At 39.3% G+C, this 21,589-nt stretch overlaps 1 pseudogene; it reads left to right on the forward strand.

Moving 5' to 3' along the window:
* The first annotated feature begins 2,867 nt into the window (after positions 1-2,867).
* LOC102517309 lies at positions 2,868-10,115 on the forward strand (annotated as a pseudogene).
* The last annotated feature ends 11,474 nt before the right edge of the window (positions 10,116-21,589 follow it).

Raw genomic sequence — 21,589 nt, forward strand, 5'->3', positions numbered from 1 at the left:
TTCCTCCACATTCTACTTCGAGAATGATTATACGTAACTAAGTTGAGGGCATGTGACTTTCTTGTCTCTGTATACTTGTCCTTCTGTTTTATTTCACTTTTTCTCCACAACAACTAAACCAGCATCTCAACTTCTAGATCTTTGCTGAGGTTTGTATTCTCATGATGGTATTCTTCTCTCCCACGTATATCTAAACCCAGTGCCAAACTTGAGTTACACCTCTGCCTCAAATATTTCTCCAACTTTCTTGCCTCCTTAGCTTACATCATCTGTGCCATTCATTGGGTATTTGATGATAACTTTTGCCTTTGCCATTTTATACTAACTGTTGTCCATGTTAATAAGCCATGAATTTCTTGCACTTTTTTTATAATACTCAATGCTGAGCATAGTACCTCTCCCATTGCAGGTTTTGGTTGGTTGGGGTTTTTTTTTAAAGTTTCTTAGTGTTGTAGATTCTATTCTCTTACTCTTGTCAGGAACTATCATATCTATTGTTTTCTATAAAGTAAATGGATGATCATTTGCTTAAAGTTTATATTTCTCTTATTGAGAAATAACTGACACTTAACATATGTAAGTATAAGGTGTACAACTTGATGATTTGATACACATGTATGTTGTGAAACACTTACCACGATAAGGTTAGTCAAAACCTCTATCACCTCACATAATTACCACTTTTTAGCACGTGTTGATGACATTTCAGATCTATAGTCTTAGCAGCTTTCAAGTATATAGCACAGTATTATTAACTAAGTCATGGAAAGGGACCACACAACAAGCGTGGGAACCAAGAAGAGATGGCAGCCACTCGAGGCTAAATACAGCTAGACAAGGTCAAGACCAGGAAGGTGGATCCCACTGTCTCTCTCTCGTCCTCTCTTCTGATCTGCTCATGCATACCACTGGCCAAATCCAACTGGAAGTCAGGTGGCAAGAAACTTTGGATAATAAGTCCCTGGCTGTGAACTTTCTGGGGCACAGAGTAAGGCAGAGAAAGGTGGAGACTGGGTTTTGAGCATGTGTGTTAAAGATTGGAGAAGGGAGTTGGGAGCAATGAAGCCAGTGTAGCCAGGAGGACTTGGAAGGGTTGAACACGGTAGTCATGGAGGTGGATTTGCTCCCTTCCCCAAGCTGTCACACCACAGGACAGGGTTAGAACCATTGCAAATACCAAAAAAAGAAAAGGTTTGAGTCATTGAAGTTTTATATAGTCTTAATATTTTTATTCTCATAATTTAAGCATTTATTCATGATCCTGAAATGTTCTGCTAATAACCTTTTTTTTTTCCTGCCTGGAAGAAGTCATTTTCTTTTGAATACTAGAAACTTCTTTTTCCCAGATACTTTAAGCTGAGAAAATTTACTAATTAGGATTCTGTGGAAAAGATAATGAACTAGTGCCCAAATAATAATTATATGAAGTGATCTGTTACATTAAAAAATTTTTTTATTATATAAGTTTCAGGTGTACAGCATTACAATTCAACATCTGTATGCCTTACAGAGGGATCACCACCACCAGACTAGGTTCCATCCGTCACCTGACAGTTGACTCCTCCATTTTGCCCACCCCCCCCAACCCTTTCCCCTTTGGTAACCACTAATTGTTCTCTGTACCTGTGGGCTTGTTTTTATTTCATTTTTTTATTGGTATTGTTTTCTTTTGGATGCTATTTATGGGTGAAATCGTAAGGTATTTGTTTCTCTCTGTATGACTTATTTCACTTAGCATAATGCCCTCAAGGTCCACCCATGTTATCATAAATTACAAGGTTTCATTTTTCATGGCTAAGTAGTATTCCATTGTACACATGAACCACATCTTCTTTATCCATTCATCCATCAATGGATAGTTAGGCTGTTTCCATATCAGATTGATCTATGCTTTCTTAGTGTCCTCATTCTCACTTTTTCAGCTCTCTCCTACCTGTTTAACCAATTCCCTGCATTCAGTTATTAGAATAATTGGTGGTCTGTCTTTTCCTGGTTGGACTTAGACAGAGGCACTCTTTCTCACTGGGCCACTATCTTCATCCTTCTTCCCACACTCAACCCAATACATTCTTTTAAGAGTATTTATCCTCATAGACACAAGTGTATTGCTTCAGACAGTTTGAGACAGAATCTCAATGATTCCAGAAATACAGCAGATATATTTGCATCTTCTGTGTGTCGGGCACTGTGCTTAACATGGTAGGAAATATCTCTGTGTCATCCTAAACCTACAGTCTGTCAGGGAAGACAGATTCTACAGATGTGAGGGGAAAAACTATCACAAATGCAAGGCATGCTTATCCACGATATGTGAAATTTGGGGGTAAAAAAAGATTAGGTGAGGATTTAATAGTTAAAAATAATTTCATGCAGGAGTTGGGACTGGACCTCTCTCAAATGATGGGAAGAAGGATAATCAAAAAACCAGAGGACATTAAAAGCGGAAGAACAATTTGAGACAAAAAAAAATGGATCCAATATTTGTGGGGTTTATTTTCATTCATTCATCCCCTCCACCTATGTATTCATTTATTCTACACATATTTGTTCTCTATGCCAAGCCCTCCGAGATGGATGGGAGACCCTGAGATAGGTTGGGAGACCAAAACGGACACAGCCCTGTCCCTCAGAGTCTCGTATTTTAATTGGAGAAATGGGATTTGACAAATAATCACACCACAATTGTGTAATGGTCATTGTGCCGTGTCTGTCCTATGAAAAAAAGATTCATGGGCCCCTGGGAAGATACAATTGAGGAAACTAAGCAAAGTGAGGAAGGAATAGTTTTCCAGGTCCAGCCGTCGGCATGTGCAGGGATTGACAGGGAAAAGGAATGAGGAGGGTCCTGGTACCTGGAAGGAAAAGGAATGAGGAGGGAGCGGGAAGGCCTGGGTTCTAGAGTGACTGCCACTGCCATCTACCGGGTGCAAAGTTAGAAGCATTGCAGATCCATAGATAACAGGAGACCGAGAAGAAACAGGAAGGAAACTGCCCGAGCCACTTTGAATTTACAGAAATCATCAGCCCTTGGTCAGAGTCAGAGCCCCAGGAAATAACATTTCAGGCCACAAGCTGAGAGAATAGAAGACTTGAGTCCTCACCCCAGTGTGTTATAGCGGAATCTTGCTCACTAATGATTCCACAGGGGAGAAAGAACCAGGAGCGGTACCTGCTGTGGAAACGAAGGACTAGCTCTCTCAAGCGGGGCATTTTAATTTCCCATGCACAGACCAGAGCATGCTAGCATCCCCTGCTGACCTATCCTGTGGGTGTCCAAAATGCATGAATTGATTATAAGTACAGGTGACTTGGTTATAGAAAACAGTTCTGGCATTTGGCATAATGAATGTAAATGTTGCATGCAATAGAAAAGGAATCTAACACTTTATTTAAACAGGTTTAATTGATGTCAAGTGCAGTAACAAGTGGCAATACCCCCCGGCTTGCCTCGCTCCTCAGCCCGGGTGCAGATGCTCCCTGCTGCCTTGTTTACCTGCAGATTTAAACATCTAAACGCACAGGAGGGAGTTTCCGCTTTATTTCTAAAGCTTTCCCTTTTCTTTCCTTCAGAGATAGCATCTTTCTTTCAGTAGGAGAAACTGTTCCCAAAGCCTCTTGAAAATTCTTTTCCTGTAGACAAGTTCTGTGTCTTACGCTCTCTGCAACCAACGACCTACTCAGACTCGCTCCGGGTTGATGAGCCCAACCATCGGGAGCGGGAACGTAGGTCGTCTTTATTGGCCACTGCTTAACAACTGGACTCCTTCCTCCTCTCACTCTGCCTTCACATTGACTCCACGGGGATCCTAAACAATAGTAAGAAACCTGTTGGGGGTGTCAAAAGCAAATGTCAAGAAAACAGAGAGAACTGTATTAGGCTTATAAAATAGCCAGGAGGGATTTTTCTGGGGAACCGTCTTCCTTCGGACTGAAATGGCGCACCTACTTAGCATCCACAGTTTAACGTTAGCAAAGGGACTGAAGTCACTGAAGAATGCATCCATTTCTCTGTCTAGCAAACATTTGCATCCTATTTTATAATTTCTAAAGCAAGGCACGTTCGTATTCTTAGTGATCTTCCGGGTAGCAGTTTTAGACTTGGACCACTAAAGAGGTCTAAGAAGTTTTAGAGATACAGGTCTTCAATCTCTTGGCTGATGGTGGGATATTACCACACAAGAAATGTTCGGTGTTATTTTCTAATTTCTTGGACTATCTAGGAAAATAGTTTTCGGTTAACTCACCAACAGGATGAAATGACTGAATATCAAAGAGCCTGTTACTCACCACAGCTCTTCTAAGTATTTGGAGCATCCTAGCTGCCTGAGGTTTACAAGTGGCAGATTCTCCATCAACTTGAGTAATTTTGTTTTGAAGCACAGTTTCCATAAGCCAGAGGCCTGGGCAAACACTAATATCCCTTTAAATCAGAGGTCTTCAATTCCAGAGTCTTAACCTCGTGAAATTATTCTCTAGCAGTCCAAACCTGAAATGACTGGGTGTTTTCCTTGTCAAGCAGTGTCAGGACTTCGAGGGTTACCTGCTGTTTCAGAGATGTAGTGTTCCTTCATATTTAAACATGAAGGAAAACATTGGCCCCAAAAAGTACTTTTCTTATAGTGAAGTTTTGTGTTGCTATAAAAATACTCTGATTTGCTTAAAAGTCCTTTAATTATTCCCAATCAAAATATATTCATATTTATAGTGGATTTTTTTACTTGAAAAATGAAGCTAACCTTGATTTATCTTAAATATGATTAAGAACATTTACACTTTAAAATGTATATCGGCGGTTGTGAAATTTGCTTGCTATTTTTATAGAGTGTCTGATTTAAAACCAAACATCGCAAGGGAATGGATCAAAGCTAAAGATGTTGTAATTGCTTCTGTGAAAAGCTCCCTGAGCTCTGTCAAAAAAAATTTTTTAAATATTCATAGTGTATTTCCTGTAGTGTAAAAGCTTTCACGAACGAAGCAGAAATCCAAACATACATGCCCCTTGTCAGAGTGACAATGGGGAAAGAAATACCCCAATTTCTCCTACCATAGATCAGCCTGAAGACATTGCCAAAATTTGTTCTCCCACATCTCATTCTATCTTTGGACTTTTGATTCCTTCTTGCGGATTGACCACCTTTGTCCTGTCAGTCAGCGGTCCCTTACTGGGACAAAGGGGGATTGTTAATCCACTTCCCCACACCTGACACCTCCCGTCCCCACTCCTAGTCCTTCTGGGCTCTACGCTTTACAACTGGAACAGAGAGTTAATACTTAGACTATGTAACATGACTCCTGGGCCAGCTTCCCAAGGTGTTCGACCTCCCATTTACCTGTGAGAACTCAGCATCTCTCAAACATCACTGACAAGTGACTCATGGAAATCATTCCAGGGCCCTTTGGTCGACTGGGGCCGACAGTACTGGAGCGTAAAGACAGCTGCCTTGCCAGCTCTGTGTAAGGCTTTGCCTCCCTTTAATTTGCCTCCCCTCACCACCTCCAATAAGCCTCCGGAGACTGTTCTCCATGGATTTATGACAACTGCTTCTCTGACAAAAAGGTCAAGAACCTGTTAATCAGGAAGTGAACAGCACCAGTACATTCTCTGCAATGCGCTAGGCACCTTGGGAACACAGAAAGAAGTGCAAGCTTCCAGTGGTTGTGAAACAAGAATCCTGGTCCCCAGTGGTAACTAGAGAGCCAGATGCGCCAGCAGGCTCCCCTGGGGGTGCTCGTAAGAGAGGCTGAAGGGGTTGGAGAAGAGAAACCCTCTACAGCGCCGACAGGGCTTGAGAGGCTGTACCAGGACGTGGGACTTGCTTAAAGCCACACAGGGTAAAATGACTTAGGTGGATAGTTAGCAAGCAGCCCTCTCAGGGCATTCAGAGATTAAATATGTGATTTTTAAAGCCAGAATAGTAGCCAAAAATGTCACAGTAAAAACAGGATGGGCCAGTCACCCTGGAATCGCTGGGGCTGGCACTTGCTTGGAAATGCAGGTGCACAGTGATTGGCTCCAAAAATCCTGGGAGAATGGGCTAAATAGATGTGAGTTTTGAAATTTTTAGAGGCTATGCCATACCTAGAGAGTTGGTCACAGAAGAGGAAGAGTCAGCGGGGTCCTAGTTCTGGAGAGCTTCAGACCCTGGTACCAGGACCAGAACAGCTTTCCTGGGGCCAATCCTGCCTATGACCCAGTTCCAAAGCCACATCCACAAACTGGATGGGTAACACAACAGAAATGTATTCCCTCATTCTGGAGGCTAGAAATCTGAACTCCAACTGTTGGCAGGGGTTGGTTCCTTCTGAGAGCTCGGATGGAGAGTCCGTTGCATACCCCTCTCCTAGCTTCTGGTAGTTGTTGGCAATCCTTGGCGCTCTTTGACTCCAGTCTCTGCCTCTGTCATCCCCTCCTTGTGTTCCTCTGTGCCTTTACATGGAATTCTCCTCTCTGTATTTCTGTCTTCTTCTTATAAGGACACCAGTCGTACTGAAGTCAGGGTCTACCCACTCCAGTGTCACCTCATCCTAACTGCATCTACAATAATCATGCTTCGCAATAAGGCCACATTCTGAAGTACTAAAGGTTAGCTCTTCAGTACATCTTTTTGGAGGACACCATTCAACCCATGACCATATGTAACTTGAAAAATGGCAATAACTCAGGCCTTTCAGGCATGATGGCCCCTCAACAAAGTGTGATAATAGGAAATTAGTCTTCCAAAGAGCACGGAAAGGCAGCAGCTGGAGCAGAGAAATATCTTTATTACTGTAGTTTAGACGTGAATTTTGAAAATAGATTTGTGATATGGGTGGGTTCACTGTATTCCTACAGCCTCTATCTTTGCCCAGAAAAGCTCACTTGTTACAGGGATGCTCCTGGGGCAGTAGTGATTCGGCAGTCACACCCGTCGTCATCATCTGTTTAATCAAAATTAGCTCAGTCTCACACACCTCATGCATTTAAAGTGGCAAAGGATTAAAATAGTCTTAACGTAAGCATTCTGGTCACTTTGGCTCAGAACCTACCTCTCAGTGATTAGCTACTTTAGTGTGGCAGATTGATTGTATTAGTGGACAAACCTTTCATGTCTTTCTGTATCTATGCCCTTTAGTGTATTCTCTGATGCTGAATCTGGCCAAGTTACTTGTTTTGCCCATGGAACAAACGTGATTCAAGTTAAATTTTGAAAAACTCCTTGCACATTTCTGGTCTTTCTCTCTCCACCTTGCCCCTCTGCCTTTGACTTGATGACATGTCAACATGCCCAGGCTAGACTGCCTGAGGATGAGACACATTAAACAAAGCCTTGCCATTTGCCATTTGTCTCAGGTGAGAGCCTAGATGAGTAAGCGAGCCCAGTCAATATCAGCAGTCACCTAGACAACCTACAGTTAACTGAAGATACATGGAGTGAGCCTCCCTGAGCCCCGTCCAGCAGAACCAATTTACTCATAAATTTGAGAGTAATAATAAATCATTGTTGATTTAATCTACTACATTTGGGGATGTTTGTTATGTAGTATTATTGTGGCAACAGATAACTGATACATGCAACAATTAATGCTACTCTAACACCCATGACTTTTACTGCAGCTACAGAATATGGTCAGCATCCATGCTTCAAACACAATTCATGACATTCTGGTGCAAGTGTTCAGAATAGGAAGGGTGTATTTTGGAAGAGAATAGATATTTTTGGATTAATGAATGTATGATTTTTTTCCAAGGAGCATCTATCTCTTTAAAAAAATGGAAACTGCAGAAGGAAATATCATGTCTTCTACATCTTATATTTCCCAATTTTGCAATTACATTGGTGACCGTACAGTAAGAACTCAATAAATAGTACTTGCTTATTTGTTAATTGATGGATGAGAATCAGCCACTATCCATTACCCTTGAGGAATGAACCAAGAAACAGAATTAAACTTCATTAAGAAAGATTTCATTTGGCCAGGAAGAAGACTTTTGTGACTTTCAAGGTTCCTAAACCCTAGAAAAGGATATTGTATTGCTTCTCTAGAGGACTGGTGCCTCTTCTGTGACTTGCAGAGAGCACTCTTCCATACTGACGTACAGCGTGGTCCACAGTCATGGGACAGGCTGATAATTATTCATAATCTTTTCTCTTTTTACAATTCTACATTCATGTGTTGACTTCAAGTTCTTAAGACAAAAGAAGCATTTCAAATTGTATGCTATTTTATTTAATAAAATATTTTAAGAAAAGTGTCCCAGATATAAAGGAGTAACATTTTATGAAATAACACCAAAATAGAACTATTAACACGAGCCACCCATTCATGAAACATTGAAGAGCCTTCATGATATTCAAGCATCCGTGCTTGGGACTGGACAGACCGTGTAAGCGCTAATTTTGACTGTTGGTGAGGAGAACGGGCAAATAACTGTTCATGACAATGTGATTCTATAAGGGGCACATAAAAGAGAGAGTAACCAATTCGAGGAAAAAAAGGGAAGGCTTCCCAGTCAATATTTGAGCTGAAAATAAGCAGAAATTTACCAAAGAAGGAGAAGGAGAACATTTGGGCCAAGAGAACAGACTGTACCATCATCATGAGTAGCTCAGTCTGAGGCTCCGTGGACTATCTGAGGTTGCGTTGGGAGATGAGGCTAGAACACAGACTTGGATCCTTACCCGTAAAACCAGGTATGCCCATCTAAGAAGTCATATCATTGCAAGCCACGGCAGGATTTTTATTTAGTTGGGACTTAACATGCTTATTCCAGGGAAGAATGTAAAGGATGGGCTAGAGTAAACTTGCACCAGAGAGGAAATATCGCTGCACATTCTCATGTGTAATACATAAGCAGCCTCATTAAGGGCTAGCCTCGTGGTCTTGAAGGAGATGACATGCCCAGCTGGTGAGACACTCTGTGAGGTGGCCAGCTGTAGTATGCTACAGTGAGTGTTTCTGACTAGTGTTGGCTTATGGTGAAGTTGTTGTGCTGTTACCTAAGACCGTGGTCTTTCTCTTCCAGTCTCAGTATGAAACGATCTTAATTAAGTCAAGGAAAGGGAAGAAGGTGTGGAAACCTGCCAGTGTTACTGAAATGTGGGGATGTTCTTAGCAACATTACAGAACTGATTATGAAAACTCTGTAAGCCTGGGAAACTGCGACATTTTATAACACTTGAAAACAAAAGCTTTTCAGATATCTGTTCCATTAGATGGACAGTTATGAGAATTCCATACTCAATGAAAAAGGGAGACAGGAATATACTAATTCACATTGAAGAAACAGACACTGAGAATCAGTTACAATTAAACACAGTGCATCAGCCAGTCAACAACAGTCACTGAGCGCCTACCACAGAATCCATCATCAAATGTGTGTGGGGTTCCTGCGGTTTGCGCAGCTCCTGCCGTAGGTAGCCTACCAGCAGTGTGCACAGACCTCGTCTCTCCTGGTGTAGAGATGGCTGGTGTTCCTATCTGGGCGGGCGGGGGAATGTCAACAAAGGGTAGTTTTTGAATAGACATTTTCCAACTTAGATTATACTGTTTTCCAAATAAAAACCATTTTCATCTGCCAGAGCCCTAAAAGTTTTAGGTCTCAACCAAGGGCACGGATGTGAGTCTGAGGAACGGAAGTGGCCAGGACAGTCTCATGCTTGCGTGCTGTGCGGGCACCTAGATGTTGTGAAATATCTCTGAAGACATGGCGCTTCTTGGGACACTGGAGACCTAGGAGGCACTGGACTGCAGACGGAGCCAGTGCCACGTGGCTGAGGGGGTGGCAAAGGATGGCTGTGAGGCGGATGTTGTGGACACAGGCTCGGGATGGACCTCACTCAGGAGACTGTCTGTGGTCTCAGGGAACCAAGGGGCCATCTCTCTGCTAACCGACGCAGGAGCCGACATGAATGAAAAAGACAAAGATGGAAAGACACCTCTAATGGTGGTCGTGCTAAATAATCACGAAGAGTTAGTCCAGTGACTTCTTGACAAAGGGGCAGACGCAACTGTAAACAATGAGTCAGGCAAAGGCAGCCTAGAAATGGCCAGTTTCTGACAGGCAGAACGTAAACTCCTTATTAAAAGAAAGGAAAAACAAAAAGCTAATGCCCAAGAAGTCATCTATTCACTGACCGGGCTGCCTCATATCCAAAAGCCAAGTGAAACAAAGCAAAACAGGGCTTGAAGTAGAGATGAAATTCTGCATCTTCAAGGGTAATACATTTGATTATTTATTTAGTTGAAGATTCACAGGCACTTTTGTAACATACGAGTGTTTCCACTTTGACAGACATCTTTTTACCTAAAAAACAAACAAACAAAAACTACAAGTAGTGTTTCTCCAACAGCTGCTACGTTAGAAAGGTTTATTTTATAAAGCTGTCATTAACCCCACAGGACTGTCAAGAAACACTATTAATAGATGGAGAAGGGAAAAGATTAGGAATCAGATTTTTGTCAGAAAATAAAAATGAATACATTTGGCACCAAAAGACAATGAGAAGGAACGTGAGAGAGCAGGAAAGGAATGGGTTCAGTGAGGGTGATGTCCAAAAGGTTAAGTCTAAGTGCTCAGTGCTGTTTTTTGTCAATACAAAAGAGTTAGAATTAAACGCTAAATGTTGAAAGTACATTGCAGCTAAATTTCATCCAGACATCTTCAGACAGAACGATTATGCATTTCCCTTTTTCCAAATAATTCTTTTGATGCTCCTGTGTAAAGAAATGCTTTTGTCTTATCACAATGAACAAGAACTCTGCAGAGAACTGTGAGAAAAGAGAAAAAGTTTTCTGTCTCAGGATAAAAGATATAGGAAAAAAAAATTTTTAAGTACTTTCAAAAATTGTCAAGCATCAGTGTTTTAATTATAAGAGATAGAAAAGCAGCCGTTGGGGACAATTAAGACGCTGCATTATCGTCACTGTTTCATAATTGTGATGCACTAAAGGTCCAGAAAGACTGTTTGAGTTTTGCATATCTTATAGCTAAAGTCAGTTATCTTCTGATTTCCCTTCTTTGCTTTAATTAGGAGATAGCGATCATAATATTTTAGAATGTTTATTCATAAATTTTGCAAATATTTGTTGAACACAGATGGTACCAAATTTGGTGTGATGCACATATGAGAAAGAGATAGCAATACAATTCCTCCTCTCAAAATGTTTCTAGTCTAGGGGTGTCTATGCATGAAATAACGCAAAGAGGTCAGCAAAAACGGTGAGTGCAAAGAACAAACGTAAACATAAACGCCAAAGGTGTTCATCTCTTGCATTCAGAATTTAACTCAAAAGACTAGAAAGAAGACTGAAGTTTATCTGTACAATCTTCTACAACTTGCCTTTTGCCATGTGCATCAATTTCCTCATCTATAAAATGAGAGTATGTGTTTAATATCGTGTACTCCACAGCCCATTTCGTGGAAAGTACAGTGGAGAAAAATATCATTTAATACAATGCATGATGAATACACTGAGAATATTTACATTTGGCAGAGTTCGTACTATCTTTTATAAATCATATTCTTGGCTATCTCAAAGGGTTCCATATATTCAATTAAAATCACCTGGTAAAGGTCAATATATTGCAAAGGATTCATCCAAAACATACATTTTGAGCATTAACTTTTTTAGTCAAAAAATAAAATGTAGCTGCTGGTAGCATGTAATCAATATATTAGTTTTTTTTTAATGTAATGTTGCAGAAGATATAATATTTTAACCAAGCTTATGCACACTAAATGGAGTATCGTGCTGGCCTTTGAAAATTCACCTTTGGAAAGTTACATTTAAGTGATAAATTGTTGGCTTTTATAAAGGTCGCACTAAGAAAAAGTCATGTGGAATCTGCTTCTGTATCAAACGAAACCTCCTCTGGCCTCATTTTCCCCTCCAGCCACCACCTGCTTTGTCTGCTTCTCTTCCCTACAAAACTCCATGGAAGATTATTTCATTCCTTCCCCTTCTCTCTTAAACCATGTCCAGTCAGGCTTCTTCTCGTCCCCACTTCGCAACAGTGCCTCTGTCAAGGTGGCCAGTGACCTCATTCATCAGAAAATGTTAACAATAGCGGCCACTCCCTCTTCGCTGAGACACTTTCTTCCCCTGGCCCTAAACCGCTCTGTTTCATCTGACCTTACAGGTCTCCAGTTCTGTCTCCTCAGTGGCTGCTGCCTTCTCTGCCTCGTGGCCTGACTGTGGGGCGGCCTGGGGCTCAGTCTTCACCTTCTACTCTTTAGCACACAATCTCTTGATGATTTCAGCTAGCCACTTCGATTTCATACCCTTTGTATGCAAATGAGTAGACTTTTTTTTTAAATCTCCTGCCAAGACTTCCATCCTGAACTCTAGACTTTGAATATCAACTACCTGCTCAACATCTCTGCCAGAATGAGGCACAGCCACAGCGAGATTAACATGTCCAACACGGAGCTGCTTGTTTTGGCTCCCTTTCCCGAAGTATTCCATTTATTATCGCCCCTGTCTTACTTGATAGCAGCTCTATCCTGCCAGTTACTCAAGCTAAAATTCCTGGAGTCATCCTTGATTCTTCATAGATCTGCTATCCAATCAGTCATAAAACCCTGATGGGCTGCAAAACCTGTGTGGGATAAATACGTCTTGTCACCATCTCCATTCATGGTTGGAGACACCATCATCCTTTAGCTGGATTGCACCCCTCACCCCATAACCTTTAAAGTGGTTTCACTGCTTCCAGCATTGACTCCTCTATGGCCTGTTCCCAACAGCAGCCAGAGTGATCCTTTGAAAGCAAAAGTCAGACCCTGTCCCTCCTCTGCCCTTCCGATAGCTCCCCATCTCATTGAAAGGAAAAGCCAAGGTCCTCACCATGGCCTACAAGGACCCACAAGGACATCTGACTCTATTACCTTTCTGATGGAATTTCTACTCCTCTCTCTTTATTCTACGAAGAAGACATGAAGCGCCCAGTATCTTAAGGCCGTTGTACTGGCTGTTTCTCTTCGGCTGAAACAATCTTTCAGGTATCCAAGTCGCCAGTTCCTTCACCTTCTTCTAGTCTTTGCTCAAGTATCACCAGCTCAAAAAAGCATCTCCAACCATCCTATTTAAAGTGGCCACGTGAACCCCCAGTTCCCTTACCCCATTCTGTCTTTTTGTACCACTTATTGCCATAATATAATAAGGTGTAAATTTTATTTTTATTATATTTATTTGTTATGCTCTCTTATTTCCCAGCTGGAATGAAAGCTCCACACAGAAGGAGACTTTTGTCAGTTATGTGCATTCACAGGACAATGAACCATGAACATAGCAGGTACTGAACACTGTAGGTACCTGTTCACTAAACAGAACTGAGAGACAGAGAAAGAGAAGGAGGTCTGCACGTCACCTGAGACCCTGAGATCTGGGCATGCATGGCATTATAACAGGGTGACACACACTCAGATTTTTATCATCAAAAAAATTCCAATTCAGTTTTAACTAGTTTGATTTTATTTTTCTTATAATGAAACATATAATAATAATTTTTTAAATGCATCTTGAACTCAAATTGCTTTTTCTTTCCTTTCCTCTTCTTCCCTAGGAGCATTCTAAACTACTGACTCCACTTACTATATCTTTCTTGTCCCCTATTCCAAACAACATTGTACTTTAACTCTCTCTGGATCCTTTTCTTTCCCCATCTTTCTGGTACTCCTCTTTCCTTTCCTACTCCTCTGCCAAAATAAATTTTGTGAAATAAATTCAAACTGTAACTAATTAAATATTTACAAGTATTATATTCTCTTATGTACTAACTATGTGAGTCTTATGTTACTATTAGTGTTCTCCTGCAAGTTTGTGATACTGAGTAGTGAATAGCCAGTGTCTTCAAAAAGGCTTTTGGTTTATTCTATTCAATTCTGTTCTATTCTATACCATTGTTCTATTTTTACCCCTTGACTCAATACCGTAGTATCTCAACTTCTATCACTTTGTAACAGGTCTTCTTATTGACTTGAGAGATTATTACTTCCTTATTATTTATAAATGTCCTTTCTATATTGGCCTTTTATATTTCCATTCCATTTTAGAATCAGCCTGTCAGTTTATACGCACACAAGTACATGTGCAGATGCACACATGGCATTGTCTATAACACACAGTCATATATGTTTACATACATATGTATTTGTAATATGTAGATACATAGATAAATAGATAGATTGATAGATCAATCGATCGATCTGGTTTGCTAATATTTTTGCATCTATGATGATGAGATGAGAAAGACTGGTCTGTAATTATCTTTTCTTAAAATGTCCTTGTAGGATTTGATTTTAAGGTTATGCTTGCTAACTTTAAGATGAGTTGAATTAGGTCTACTTTTTTTCAATTTCAAGTTCAGCCTTACCTCTAGGGTGCAGCACACCAAGTTCAGCCCTACCTCATAGGTCAGGCCCCACGGGGCTGTCAAAATTCAGCCTCACTGGGACTCAGCACGTGCATCCAGGGGAACAGTATCTTTAAATTCTAAATTTGCTTCTCTCAATGTCCATCCTTGTCTGGATCTCGGCACAATTTTTCAATTCCTTGTTTGCTCCCAGTATCTATAAAATTTTAGTTTGATTTTCCAGTTGCCTTCAGGAGGAAAGTAGGTCTGGAGTAGCTACTCACTGTTACCAGAAGTGCAGGTCCCTCCAGAGATTCATTCTTGACTGTCCGAGGGGAGAATGTGGACTCACTCCAAGTGAAAGGACATGTCAGAGGTTCACTTTGACCCTCTCTTTTATGAAGTATGCCTGACATAAATGGGTATTTCTCTGAGCTCCATTACCCTCCCTGCCCTCTTGAGCATTCATTACAGGGAAAGGACTAGAAATTCTCATTTCTAAGGTTAGTTTTGATCCCTGTTGGGGGAGGATGTTTGGAACCTTATTGACGTCAGGTGTTCTGGGGAATACTCTCATTTGTCTCTTTCTGCTGTCACACTTTCACAGAGAAGACGGTCACTGGCAGCTCTGGGATGACATCATCCCAACTTAGCAACTCTAGCAAGTGGGAAGATTTCTCCCCTCTCCCAATAATTGTCTATCAGTCTCAAAATGGAACAGGACTAACCAAATCTGGACTATGTCTGAAGGGAGCAAAGAAGGAAAAACGACAATATTCTAAATAATAACCCATAAAACCAATAGGAAATGGAATAAATATGATGTCCCAATTGAAATTTTCTGGGCAAACAAAAGTGCAATCTGCTCACTGTGGCTTTCTATGTGCCCAGGACTACAGTCTTCAGCCTGAGGGATGCAAAGCTGAATAAAAAATAGTCAGTGCCCTGCTTTGTTACCAGCTTTAGGGGAGGAGTAGACATGTGCCATACCAATAATGGTGCTGTAACAAAGGTATTAAAAACATGCTATTTCCTTAGGGCTAGAAGTGCTCAATTCCACCTGTGGAGGTCAAAACATTTGCTTGGAGAAAGAGGTAAAACTGAGATCTCTTTAGGAGTAAGTAAGCTTTGCCAAGGTAGGCAAAGGAATAGCACGATTGAAATGAAAGATCATCTCCTGCTAGCGAGGGGGTGGGGGATTAGGTAGACTAGTAAAGGTCTTAATTTGCAATGAGGAATGTCAGAAGAAAACCGGTGTAAAAGTTACTAAGCCATATTCAGAGCTCAGCTGAGTTTGGGAAACTATAAATTTGTTATGATACCAACCTTCATGGTTGCGTGATTCTTTTTTTCTCAAGAATGATTTAGCAGCCTCTGTTTAGGATTGGAAATGACAGATGGATGTGCAGCAAGGTGAAATGTCCTCCCCAAAGAAAGGACATAATCTTATGACAAAAATGAAGGGAAGACTGCCAGACTGAGAGAAGGGGAGATTGCTTTATTTGAAGGATTGAAGATACAGAAGGTGAGAGATGGTTTTTCAAGTAGAGCGTGCATGTTGCCTGGAAAACCCATCCGTCGGACACTGTGGGAAGACCCTGGGGAGCAGATGTTTGTGTGTAAGTTCAAAGTGGTGCTGAGTCTGAGCCGTTAGTTCATGAAGTTCAAGCGCCTGCATGCTGAGCACCTGTGGACCAGAGCCAAAGATTATATTATTCTCTACCTTTTACTCAGACAAATCTCTCATGCCCTTGTTCTTACGGCTAGGAAACCCTATACTAGCTAACTGTGCTGTAAAAGGACAGGGATTATGCCAGGTTGCCTGATCACCAGTACCCTCCCACAAATATCAATTTATCCTGCAACACAAACCACAATTAAGATATGCAAATATATTCCTGTAAATATGCAAATAAGATGATCCTCTCTTACCCACCCAAAAGTCATCAAAGTCATCTTTCCTGTGATCCCTCTATTTCTCTCAAGGACATGTACCTCATCCAAGCAGTCAGTTCTGGTTCTTAGGTGCTCAAAGTGAGAAAACTGGGACTTACTTTGGTTTTTTTTTAGGAATTTTCTGCCAATATTGACAGAATAGGGATAAAATGCAAGTAGCCCATTTATACTGCTATCACTCTTAACTTAGTTGAACTTAGACTTAACTTAGTTAACTTAGTTACCTCCATTGATAACTTTTAGATTAGGAATGGCTTCTATCTTTTTTAAATTAATAAATATTTTTTAGAGCAGTTTTAGGTTCACATCAAAATTGGGCATAAAGTATAGAGAATTCTCATATAACCCTCTCCCCCCACAAACACGCACAACCTCCCTACCATTGACACCCCTCACCAGAGTTGTACGTTTGTTGCAGTTCATCAACCTACATTGATACATCATTATCACCCAAAGTTCATAGTTTCCAACAGAGTTCACTTTTGGTGTTGTACATTCTGTGAGTTTGGGCAAATATCCAGTGACATATATCTAACATTGTAGTCTCATACAGAATATCTTCACTGCTCTAACCATGGTCTTCAAGTGTGCTTTTCCACATGGTCTAATCAGCAATACATTTAGCAGAAATACTTCAGATTTACGATAGGTTCATGATATTCATTCTCTTTTCAATTACTAATCTATGTTATATTATCTATATTTACTATTATTTATATTATATTTGATCTACTGATAAATGACTTTATATTTTATAGTACATTCTTATATTAATACCACCATCTTGCCAGCAAATCTAGATTTAAGTATTTTTTTATTTGTAGAACATGTAATTATAAGTTTTTTCCATGGCAAAGAGAGTAAGTTATATTGTTGGATTCTAAATAAGAATATTGTAGGATTATAAATAAGACTATTATAAAAAGATATTGGGGATAATAAGTCCTAAGCAAGAAGCAGGTTTATGGAAACTAAATGCAGTATACTGAAAACAGCAGGGAGATAAAAAAGAGAAGAAAGATAATTCAAGATGATTGATTACACATTTAAGTATTTTAGAGGGTCAAAGACTTCAGGGAGGAATAAAGTCAAAGCCATGGGTCACTTGCTGATTTTGGTGGAGAAATTTACCATACTGGCAGTAGTTTCTACTAGAAGACAAATAGGTGTGTTCCTAAAGTCCAAACGAGAGAAGACTTTCTTCCTTGCAGACTAGTATTAGTAGCTTCCATTGAAACTGGGAGATGAAAGCAAGATAAATTAACTCAAAAAATAAAACCACAAGGCTGAGGATAAGAAAGTGTCCTTGTCTAAATTTAGCAGAGTTATTTATGCTCTAAAGCTGCATTTATCATTTACTGTAATTGATTCTGATTAGAATATGTTCACTCAAATCCCTTCACATCATGCTTTCAAACCAAGTTGTTGACTGAGTTCAACACACAGAAAGGTTATTGTGAGAGAAGAAAATCAACAGAGAAAAGCTCATACTCATATTTTTTTGACTAAAAAACTTTTGTATTTAGTACATTTGAATGAGATAAGAATGAATTCCAAAATGAGTATCAGCCTAATGCACATTAAATATTGTTGACTGTGCTTAAAAAAAAAACTATCAACGTTGCCATTTAATCATTCCCCATAGATTTTATTTTATTACTTTTTCATCAAATGTATATCTCTTTTCTGAGTCCTTTCCAAATATCCCTAGTTCTTAAACTGTGTAGTCAAAATCTTACACATATCCTGGTCTATCCTTTCTGGAATATAAAAGGGAAAGCATTTCACAAATGTCAATGAAGTGACAATCCAAAGGAAGGTGAAGTCATGAATTTAAATATTAGAAACTAATTTCTTTAACTAAAGGAAAAAAGTCTTTTATATAAAGGGATCTTAAGAGCAGAAATGTTCAATGGTCCACGGCCCTCTCAGTGACACATTAAATGGAGAACAATTGAGAATTCCATCACAACAGGGAAAAAGTACACACCCCTGTAGGAAAACCAGAAAAAGAAACAGTGAATTAAAAAAGAATGACTCATTTGAAAACAAAACAACAACAGAAAGAGAATTACAGAAAAGTTCATAACATTTGCCTTCGCCCACTAGTCACAAATGCAAAAAGAACCCTTGAAAAATGCCGTGTTTAAGTTAGACAGCTAGTATGTGAGTTGAAAAAAAGACTGAAAGTCTCTCAACTCAAATGTTAAGAATAAAAACTATTTAAAGATTCTTCATAGCTTAATGATGCATGCAATATTGAATTTTACTGAAAAGAATAAGCTAAGAACCATTTTTTATTTTTATGAGCATTTTCCCTATGTTGGATGCACCTCTTTGACTATAAATCTAGGCTGTTATAATTTTGAAATACTGAGTTAACTTATATAACTTTCTAAAGTGTAGCAATTCCTATGATTACTTTGAATACTAATATTCTACACTATATAAAAAAACTGTTCGGTCCCAAAGAGATTCACTAGAGAAAGGTAATTTCTAAGTGATTTCCTCTTGATGTTAAGAGTTCTTTTGGATAGATTGAAATTGTTCCAAAGAAATATGTCTGCTACAGTTAGGCCCTGGTAGGAAAGATATTACTTTGAAGAGATAAACAACTTTAAAAATGCACCTTTCAGAATAATCCTGATTTCATTACAGTTTGTTTCACTAAAACTAATGTAAGACTGTTTGGTCCTTTATAATGTGAGGTATTGTTCCCTGGAAGTAAAAGGGGTATGAAACTTCAACTCGGTAAGCAGAACCATCAACCCAGTTGGCGTTAATCACTCCATATCTCCTCTGTCTGAGTTAAACAGACTCCAGTTCTTATCTGGAAGAATCGATAATCTTGGTAACCAGTAAACGATAGTGACCAATTTACCATGCTCCAGTTGACTGTACACATTGATGGCTCGATTAACTCTGAGGCTTTTAGAGGAGAGTTTGATAGATTCTTTCTAAAAAGCATCTTAGAGCAACTTCAGGAATCCTTTTCACAAGTCCAGCAGCTCCTTCCTTCGTGAAACTGTACACTTTGAAAGAAATGCACACATGTACTCGTGATCAGAAAGGTGACTAGAGCTTCAAAAAGGAAGAACTTTATACATACAGTCCTGAAACGCCTTGATGTCATAGCAAAGTCTAGGGTACTCGGTATTGAGTAGAAGTCACTTGATGACAGCAGCAGAATCGTCATGGTTTTGGAGAAACTATAAACTGACAGCCATCTCTGACACCAGAACATAAGCCAAGCTCTGTGAGTTTTCCCTTGGTGTACTCTTTAATGCAGGTGAATGAAAAAGATAACTTAACTTAATGGTGCTTTGCAGCGCTAATTATTTGGTAATAATCAAAAGGTTTCACGAGCTGAGAAAGTTGTTTCAGTACAGCCCATTAAACAATGTGAAGATCTATTATTCCATCCTGCTAACTTTCTGCCACTCAGGTGTTCATTTGCCAGCTGTTTTCTAATTAAGAGCATATAAAAGGAGACTAACATGAGTGCACAATCAGACAAGTTTATCTGGTCCAATTTGGGGGCCAATAAAAAATACTATCTTTTATTATCATTTTGACCAAGACAATTATTAACATTCATGTTGACGCTATTCTAAGTCAGTGGAAAAATCTCCTCTGAGCCTGATTTACTATAGGAATCATAGAGATGAAGTCCTCTCTAACTTTAGTTAAAGTAACAGCATGTATTTTTATTCTTATGAATATGTGTAAGTTTATTTAAAATCAGCCGAACTCCTTTGTAGTAAACCAGTCTCTTTTTATTTCATGTATTTTATAATTAGTTAGTTTCAATACTTATGTGTTGATGGATCAAAACGATGGTCTCCTAAATGTCTGTAAACCAGAGAGATGAGCAGAGAAAAAATTAATAAAGGAAAAGAAGGGAACAAAAAAGAAAAAAGAAGAAAAAAGAAAAGAACTGAAGTAGTGACCCAAAGACATTCTTTTTCTTGTCTCCCTTTTTATTGTCTCCCTTTATTGCCCCTTCACAAGTGAGAAATTGGTTTTGGAATTGTTTCACTCTTGGGAGAAAAAAAAGTTAATTATCTTTCCCTTGACTTCTCTGATCCAGGGAGTTGGTCTCTCAGAATTATTGTTAAGGGAACAGCACCCCTTCTGCTCATTGTTGGACTGTATTTCTGAAGCCAGAGCTTTAACAGCTTTATACAGGTGCAAAGGTAAATTGTCAGGCAGAGAAACAGATATCAGTACTACCACATACCACATGCCAATAAAATAGACTGAATTTTAAGAATGAAATGCCTCTAAGCCAACTTTCTGCCATGGCTGTTAAGGAAAAATCCTGGTTTAAACATAGTGTTGGCTTCTGTTCAAAATTATGCAATTCATTAAGGCAGTGATACTTAGAAACTTCTGGAGAAAGAGTATCCTGAATTCTGAAAATGGATTTAATACTGTAAAAGAGATAACTTCAAAAGGTGAGCATCGTGTAGTGATTACGATCCAGTGTGCTTAGGTTCAAATCCTGACCCTGTCACCATGGGTAATCTCTTTAGCAAACTCCCACACCGTGTATCTCCGTTTCTTCATTTACAAAATGAGAACAGCAGTCGGTCATTTGTCTATATTCTTTAGAGAAATGTCTGCTCAGATACTTTGCCCAGTTTTTAGAGATGCCTTTTTATTATTGAGTTGTAACAGTTATTTTTATATGTTAGATAGAAGTCAGTTATCACATATATAATTTGCAGAAAATGCTCCGCCTCATAGAATTGATGTGAGGATTAAATGGTTTAAGGTAAGCAAAGCGCTCAGAATTAGAACCAGCATTTGGTATACACTGAATATTTGCTGTTGTGAAGCTTGGACCATGTTTTCTTAGTAACCCAATAGTCATGACTCTTAAATACTTTTCATCTGTTAAAGAACCGTTGATATTTCATAGAATCCAGGGATCTTATGATACAGTTTTCTCAACAGAAAGTAAAGAAGGAAACGAATGATCACCAAAGATTAGATGCCACATTCATCGCCTGAAGCCATGCTAGCCACACTTTAGCCATCTTGTCACTTTTCACCTTCCTGATTTTGCTATAATCACCTAATACCGGAATTATATTTTCAAGACACTTCTTTATATTGAACTAAGTAAATTTATTTCAAATCTGCAAAACAAAAAACTGAGTGATAAGGCCATGAATATAGATACTCATGGAAATATCAGATGTAGAACATTTGGGGAGATCATAAAAAGGGTAGTTACCTCAATAGGAATTTAATAAAACTGAATCTAGTTTATTTGGTAAAAAAAATCAAGTC

The sequence above is a fragment of the Camelus ferus genome, chromosome 26, assembly GCF_009834535.1.
Source record: "Camelus ferus isolate YT-003-E chromosome 26, BCGSAC_Cfer_1.0, whole genome shotgun sequence".
Taxonomy (NCBI): Eukaryota; Metazoa; Chordata; class Mammalia; order Artiodactyla; family Camelidae; genus Camelus; species Camelus ferus.